The sequence below is a fragment of the Arachis ipaensis genome, chromosome B04 (assembly GCF_000816755.2).
Source record: "Arachis ipaensis cultivar K30076 chromosome B04, Araip1.1, whole genome shotgun sequence".
In the NCBI taxonomy this organism is placed as follows: Eukaryota; Viridiplantae; Streptophyta; class Magnoliopsida; order Fabales; family Fabaceae; genus Arachis; species Arachis ipaensis.
The window spans coordinates 125,706,554-125,714,612 of NC_029788.2; the positions used below are offsets into that span (position 1 = coordinate 125,706,554).

Here is an 8,059-nt window from a genome sequence, read left to right on the forward strand (position 1 = left end):
GATGAGAGTTGAAATTAAAGTGCATCAGAAATATTTTCCATTGATAGGTGATAGCTAGCTCATGTCAATTTTTAGGATGCTTGAAGGATAAATTACAAAAAATGTACTTAAAATATTTTATCATTGATAAAAATATTTTCAAATTTTGTTATCGATAAAAATATACTTAAATTATTTAAAAATGTGACAAAAATACATATGCATGAACAAAAAGTTTTTTATGTTAACTGGAAAAAGTAATACGGCAAAAGGAGCTTCTTATGTAATAAGTGTGAGACTCTAATATTAGTAAGTGAGCTACATAACGCTTTTTCGTTAGTAGCGCAAGTTTCTTATCATGATTAGATATTTTTTGCACATTTTTAAATTATTTTTAGAGTATATATTTATTTTGATCCTTAAAGAATTTTAGACTAGACACTTTAGTCCCCAATTAAAATTAATTACTCGATTGGTCTCTAACAATTAATTTCGTCAGTCACTTAGATCCTTTACTCCGTTAACTCTAACGGAGGACAAAATAGTCCCTGACAACTCTAACAGGGGACAAAATGGTCCCTGATCTCATCTGTTCGGAAACGACACTATTCTCTCCCAATTTTTATCATATCTCGCATAACACTAACAGTTTAACACTGTAACTTCAAACTACACAATGCACACTCTATAAATTTAATGTTCACAAGAAAAAAACCCTCAACTTGTTCTCAACCAATTCATACTCAGAAAACTAATGCCTATATCTCTCAACTAGTTATCGTCTTCGATGGATCCCATGAATCTAGACAGCAAGTCTGATTTATTGTCGTCGTTGCCATCTCTCTCTTCCTCTGCCCTATCATCTCCATGACCACATTGTCCACCACTCCGATCGCTTCCTTCAGCTTCTTCTCCGAACCAATGTTCAGTAATCGCTTCAGTTTCCATATGAGCGGCAACGACGACATTGCTCGTTGTACTGATAGCTTGGATGCGAGGTCGAAACTGTCTGCCAACTTGGACTCTGGAAAAGAAGGAATGAAGTACTCGGTGTCTATTTCAAATGAGAATTTGCATATGATGTCGAAGGAGAATCTTCTCATGATGTCCTAATGTCCAACAATCTATATTACTTGCCGGAGAGTGGAGAAAGGCATGCCCTTGGAGTAGTTGTGGAACTTGGTCTTGAGGATGTCGTAGACGTGTCGGGGTTGGAGGTGATGTTATCGAAGATGTGGAAGTAGATGCTTTTGGTGGATGAAGTGCAGAGGAGGTGGATGTACCAGTCACAAAGATTTAGGAAGTGTGTGGTCCATGACATGTTGAGGTAGGTGCGATACGTGTGACAATTACACCATAGCTTAATCTTGGAGCTAAAGAGGAGGAAGGAAAAGATGAAAAAGAAGACCGTGAAGGTGAAGAAGGAGAGTATGAATGTTAGGGTTATGCAAGATATGATAAAAATTGGGGAAGAACAGTGTTGTTTTCGAATAAAGGGGTCATGGATCATTTTGTCCCTTGTTAGAGTTGTCAGGGACTATTTTGTCCTCCGTTATAGTTAACGGAGTAAAGGACCTAAGTGACTGACGGTATTAATTGTTAGGGACCAATCGAGTAATTAATTTTAGTTGGGGACTAAAGTGTCCAGTTTAAAATTCTTTGAGGATCAAAATGGGTATATACTCTTATTTTTAAACATTTTTATCAATAACAAAATTTAGAGATATTTTTTTCAGTACTAAGATAATTTGAATATATTTTTTTTGTAATTTACCCTCGCTTGAATCTATTATTATTGTAAGCCTGTTGATATTGATACTTGCTACTAATAAGTTAATCATAACGTTTTTTTATTTAAATAAAAAAATTTTTTTTACTATTTTAAACTGAAATAAGTAGATGAATAGATCTAAAAATTAAACATTATGTTATATTTTTGTAATTAGTAAGTGTAAAAACAAATTTTAAACCGTTTACGTAAGTATAGTCGACAAAAATATTTCTTTTATATTTTTACACATATTACCAACAAAAATAAAGTAATTATTTTTCTCATATTTTTAGTTTTACTAATAACGAAAATGGAGTACACTACAAGAAAATAGTTCTATTGTAGGCAAAAAGTTGACAAAAGCGTGGCAATAGCTTTTTACTATACTTTTTGAGCTATTGGCACGCTTTTAAAAGGGGTCACATCTGCTAGTGTGGCGATTGCTCTATCGCCACGCTTTAGGTGACCTATCACCACGCTTTATTTTTCGCCACGTTTTTGCAAATTGCCACGCTTAAAAAGTGTGGCCGTATACGAGAGATACGGCCACAAAATAAATCTCGAATTCAAAACTTGATTCCTCAACAAGGTTCTCAACTTGAGCATAAAAGCATAGAAATAATCAAATGGTCAAATGCATCATCTCCATATATTAGTCCAACCGAGAAAGAAAACACTAGAGCACTCTTTTTATATGGATAAAAGAACGGAAGGAATTCAAGAGTTTAAATTGCAAGTACATTATATATAATGAATTCTATGCTTGTCCTCTCCCAACTAACAACAAAAATGAAATTCTTTAAATAGCACAAAATGTCATCACCCGATTCATGCGTAATTTTCATAATCCTCCTGCATTGTTTTTTTCGACGTCTCCATTTTCGCCACCTTCCATAGCCGCAGCAGCCATCAACTCATCAAAGTTTGCAGTCTTCCCAACTCCCCAGTAATATTTCAATCTAAAACACCATTTATCACATATAGCAGTCAGGAATCAATGCAGAAAATCATAAGGATTAAGATCATAAACATAATCTAAAATCAGCAAACATAAAATGTTTTACTCCTTTCAATAGCAAGCCTATTATTTTTCAATATTTCAGCAACGGTTACCACTGTGGCAATAGCTTCAGCAAAAGAAAATCAAATAATTCAAAAATATCAACGTACTATTATCCTATGCTGACACAAACAAATTTAGGCCAATAACAATTTAATAACTTAGACATGCGAAGATACTCACGTCTTAAAAATGCTTACTGAAGTCTTACAATCAATTTTCTTTTCTAAAGAAGCATATGGATGAAAGATACTGAGAGCATGCATAAATTCCTCAAATTCTATAACTGTTTCTTTTTTCATTGTAGAGATCAAACACCTAGGAAAGGTCATAAATCAAAAGGGCGTGGGCCAGATTAGGCAATTCAAATATAAAAACTCAGAAAAGAAAAAAAAAAAAAGAAAACACATCTTTCAAAGAGTTTTTCTCATATACAAAGTGGCGAAAGGATTTCAAGTTATCGTTTTAGTTCAAGGATTACATTGGTCAAAAAGTATCAGTTCGAAAGTGATATAGAAGTGAGTTGTCTGAACCATAAAACATTATCATATGGTGGAAAAATACATTCACCATTTTTATTCAATGAAATACTTGTGAAAAATCTGATTCCTTGAAAGATGTTTTTCGTGCAACTTAAATTTTCTTTCCTTTTAATATAACAAATAAGGATAAGACTAAGAGTAAGAAACCATATTAAGAGAAGAGGGGATTGGGAGAGGTAAAGAGAAATGAAAATGACATTAGAGATGAATTACCCTATCAAGAAAAAGATTCTCGCCAACTGGGGTCTTCAATAGTGTCAATTGCAGCTCTTCCTTCAAATAACAAAAAGAGAAGTATTACTGGATGCAATATAACCACAAATTCAACATTGTTGAAACAAAAAGTGTAATAGTCAACAAAGATATTTCAACAAAAACTAAGAAACTACTAGACAATGCACAATATTGGCAGCAAAAAGGCATGCCAGACAAAGTTGCTATTGTCAAATATTTTCATTGAAGCTTACTATACTGTACACACAATCAATACAACTTTGTGTTGAAATATAGATACATGTTTTATTGAGTAAATTAGCAAATTATTTCTTGAAGTTATTTTATAAATAAAATTTAACCCTTGAATTTCAGTTATTGTACTTATTAGTGCTGAATTCACAAGAACGGTATTATTTTTCATATCAAGACACAAAAGTTTGCTTTGAACATCCCACTAACGCCAAGGTACAGCGGGCTTAAAAAGCACTTATAAAGAACCTATAAGATTTTCTACCGTGTTAAACCTCACTGGCAACAACTTGATACAAAGATGTAAAAATTCAAACTAATTCTTGAGATCAATGGATTAAAGTAACCTTTATTTTTGTGTTTTAAATTGTAAACATCATGCACAGTAGTCCTTAATAAAGAGAGAAAAATTGCATTGAAGTCCTTTAAGAATTTCGCTAAAAATAACAAATTAGAAAAATGCACTAGTTTAATGAATAATATATCGAGTAGACAAGTAGTTAAAAATGAATTTCCAAAATAGAAAATTCTCATGAACAAACTTGAAAAATAGATCCAAACAATGCAAAAATTACTACAAGTACCTGGTGAATAAATCCATCATCAATAATTGAGCTACTAAGCTTCTTGAACAGCTCACGCAGCGCCTTAATTTCATTAACCGTAATTGAACAACCAAAACAACAGAAAATCAATCATTTTCGGAAAAAGAAAAAATTTGCATTTCCATGACGAACTAAGGCAAAAGGAATAAAACCGAATCGAATCAAAGAAACGAACATGGAGAATCCTTGCTCAACTATTACTAGTATTGTCTATTGTGTGTAAACCTGTAATACATAACTGGATAAGAATTCACAGTAAAGCATCTAGCCCAAGTCTCAGTTAGTTGTCTACTTTGGTTTTTCACAAAATGAAACTGATATAAATGAAAAAGGATTAAGAAACCCCCCTCAGAATCAAGGATCGTTAATGCAAAACCTAAATCAAATAGTGGTGCGCGAAATTGAACTCCACAAGTTTCGCACAGATAGACTGGCAAGTGCACCGGGTCGTCCAAGTAATACCTCAAGTGAGTGAGGGTCGAATCCTACGGAGATTGTCGGATTGAGCAAGCAATGGCTATCTTGTAGATCTTAGTCAGGCGATTAGAAAAGGTGGTTGTTTGGTTAAAAGCATAAATAAAATAGTAAAGAATGAAATACCAGATTAATGTGAAAGCAATGCTAGAGATTCCGTTAAGGTTTCGGAGATGCGTATTCTTTTCGGATTAACTTTTCTTACTATCTACTTCAATAACGAATGATTCATTCAATGGCAGCCATAAGTGATTAACTCATGTCCTCTCATGAAGTTAATCTCTTCTAAACCATAACAGTCCACTATATCCGAGCAACTCATGTCCTCTCATCAAGTTAACTCATGGCTTCCCACTATGGCCGAAGGTGAAGCACTAAGCAATCCACTCCCCTTAGCGATCCTACTCAAAACGCCACAGACAAGGTTGGATCTTCCGGATCAGGGAATGCTGCTTCTCTGACTCTAGCCTTAATAGTAACCCACGGTCAACGGGATTTTATGTCACTTATAGAAAGTCACCTAGGTACGCTCTTGGAATCTGCAGTGCACTCTCTAGCTGTGGTTCAATGCTATCCGGGTCAGGACTCACACAGAACCCATGTAGAACAAGGATGAATGTCACGGTTCATCCTCAACTCATGAGATGAAGAACAAAAGTGCACAAGAAAATGGAATCAAACGTGTATAGAAATAGAAACAGTAATATTATTAATTCATGAGAAATCAGCAGAGCTCCTAACCCTAACTTAGGAGGTTTAGTCGCTCATAGCTTACAGAAAGTAATAGTAAAATGTACGAATGGGCAAAGATCTCTAACAGTAGTAATCCTTGTTCAATATATAATAACCTAATAGCTAAGAAGTACAAAAAGTGTGATAGACTATACTAGAGGTGCGAAAATCCACCATTGGGCCCACTTTGGATGAGTACTTGGGCGGAGCTTGGTGTCCATCATGAGGAATGGGCGTTGAATGCCCATTAGGGGGTTGATCCACGCTGCCTTATGCTTCTTGGTGGGCGTTGAATGCCCCAAAGGGGGTGATTGGGCGTTCAACGCTGGCTTGAATCTCCTTTGGGGCGTTGACCGCCAGAAAGGGGGTAGTTCATTGGCGTTCAACGCCCAATATGGGCAGGCTCCTTTGAAGAAATGTATAAACCATTATATATTGATGGAAAGCTCTGGAAGTCAGCTTTCCAACGCCGTTGAGAATGCATCATTTGAACCTTTGTAGCTCCAGAAATTCTCGTTTGAATGCATGGAGGTCAGAATCTGACAACATCTGCTACGCTTTCCTTGCTTCTGAATCAGACTTTGCTAAAGCTCCTCAATTTCAGCCAGAAATTATTTGAAATCATAAAAAAACACAACTACTCAAAGTAGAATCCAAAAATGTGAATTTTGCACTAAAACCTATGAAAATATAATAAAACTTAAACAAAACATAACTAAAACAATATGAAAATGATGCCAAAAAGCGTACAAAATATTCGCTCACCAAATAGCAAGGACAATTAGCATCTCAACACATTCACAATTTAGTCCCAAAAAAAAGTTTGACAATAAAACAGTAAGTTAATAAACTAGAGATAACCATCAAATTGATTCCTCACGCTATGATTAATTAGTCCTCACTTTATAAATTGATCAAGATACTCCCTACAACTCAAATTAGTATTGAAAAACATGGTGTTAAAATAAAATGACAAAAATTAAATAAGTATTAAATCGATTTTCTTCTCATCAAACTTAGTACTATGAATCAAGCAACTCAATTTTGAGATTTCAATTAGTTCATGCAAGTAAAAGAGCTCATTAGGCATCAATGGCAAAAAGCACACTTATAGCAAAATTTGTAGAAAATGGTTCAACAACAGCAATGTAGCACTACCACAGCAGCAGAATGTGTACTACTACACATTAATGGCAACATGTATGCTCGGACAACAATGAACTGGCAGTGCTTCCTAGTGCAGCTATCTCTCTCATTCAGTTTTGATAAAGAACTTGAAGCAAAATCCAAAAAGACTTTCACTATGTTCAGGAATACATGAGAACAGTTAATAGAATTTTTCAATTAGTAGCTACATATGAGAATCTTAGGAATCAACGAAAACCAAATAGAAGTACTGAAAATATATATTAACAAGCCAATTGTTTAATGAACATTCTCTTCCAACACAAATAATATTAATAGAGAAATGGTGTTTAATACGAAAACCATTATCATTTCATACTGATTTTTGTCACGGGGCAGCCTTTATCTTCATTTTTTAATGCATGCTTATTTAATTGAAATGAAACATTATACCGCCATGTTGGGTTTCTAAACTAATCACAATACACTTATAATAACAGTATGATCCTCAATACCTTTTTCCCATTTGTATAAAAACAAACATCAAACCAAATAAAACCCAAAAATTACAGACTAAACACAACACTAGAATAAGAAAGAACTAATAAACCAGAACATCTCCCTTTTCACATTTGGATAAGAACGAAACACTAAACCAAATAAAAACCAAAAACTGGAAACTCTAAACAATTAAATCAAACCATCATTACCAATCAACAAAAACTAAACAAAATCAAAATCCTAATCGTGAATGCATAAAGTATGAAAAAATTAGCCTGCTGATAGTTGATGTAGAAAAACTAGCAGAACAGAATAGGCAAAGCACTAGCAGTTCAGCACCACCTAGCAGCAGTTGAGCACTACTACAGTTGCAGCAAAACAGAACCAAATATCCAGAAGTTTAGAGGAAAAAAAACTAAACCAAATATCAGAATAGAACAAAAAAAGGTTTAGAAAAATAAAAAAAATGAAGAACCAAGAAAATCAAAACAAAAAATCAAATTAAAAAACAAATAATTAGATCAAGAAAAATTTTGACCAAATAATTTACCACGGCGTTGCGAACGCTTAACCTGGCTGACAGTTGGCGCTGACGGGTGGCAAGGAGGAGGGTTGAGAGAGGGAAACGAAGGTGCGACGAGTGAGGGAGAGGGAAAGGGTGGCGCGACGACTTCAGAGAGGGAGACGGCAACGCGACGGGTGTTGAGCCTTGGAGGGACATGGAAGGAGTGCCGACACAGGGAGCACTAACGGCGGGAGCACCAATGGAGGGGTTGTGAGAGAGGTTGAGCAACGAGTGTTATGG

General features: G+C 34.9%; 1 pseudogene; it reads right to left on the reverse strand.

Annotated features, from left to right (window-relative positions):
* Positions 2,416–4,485, reverse strand: LOC110271619 (annotated as a pseudogene).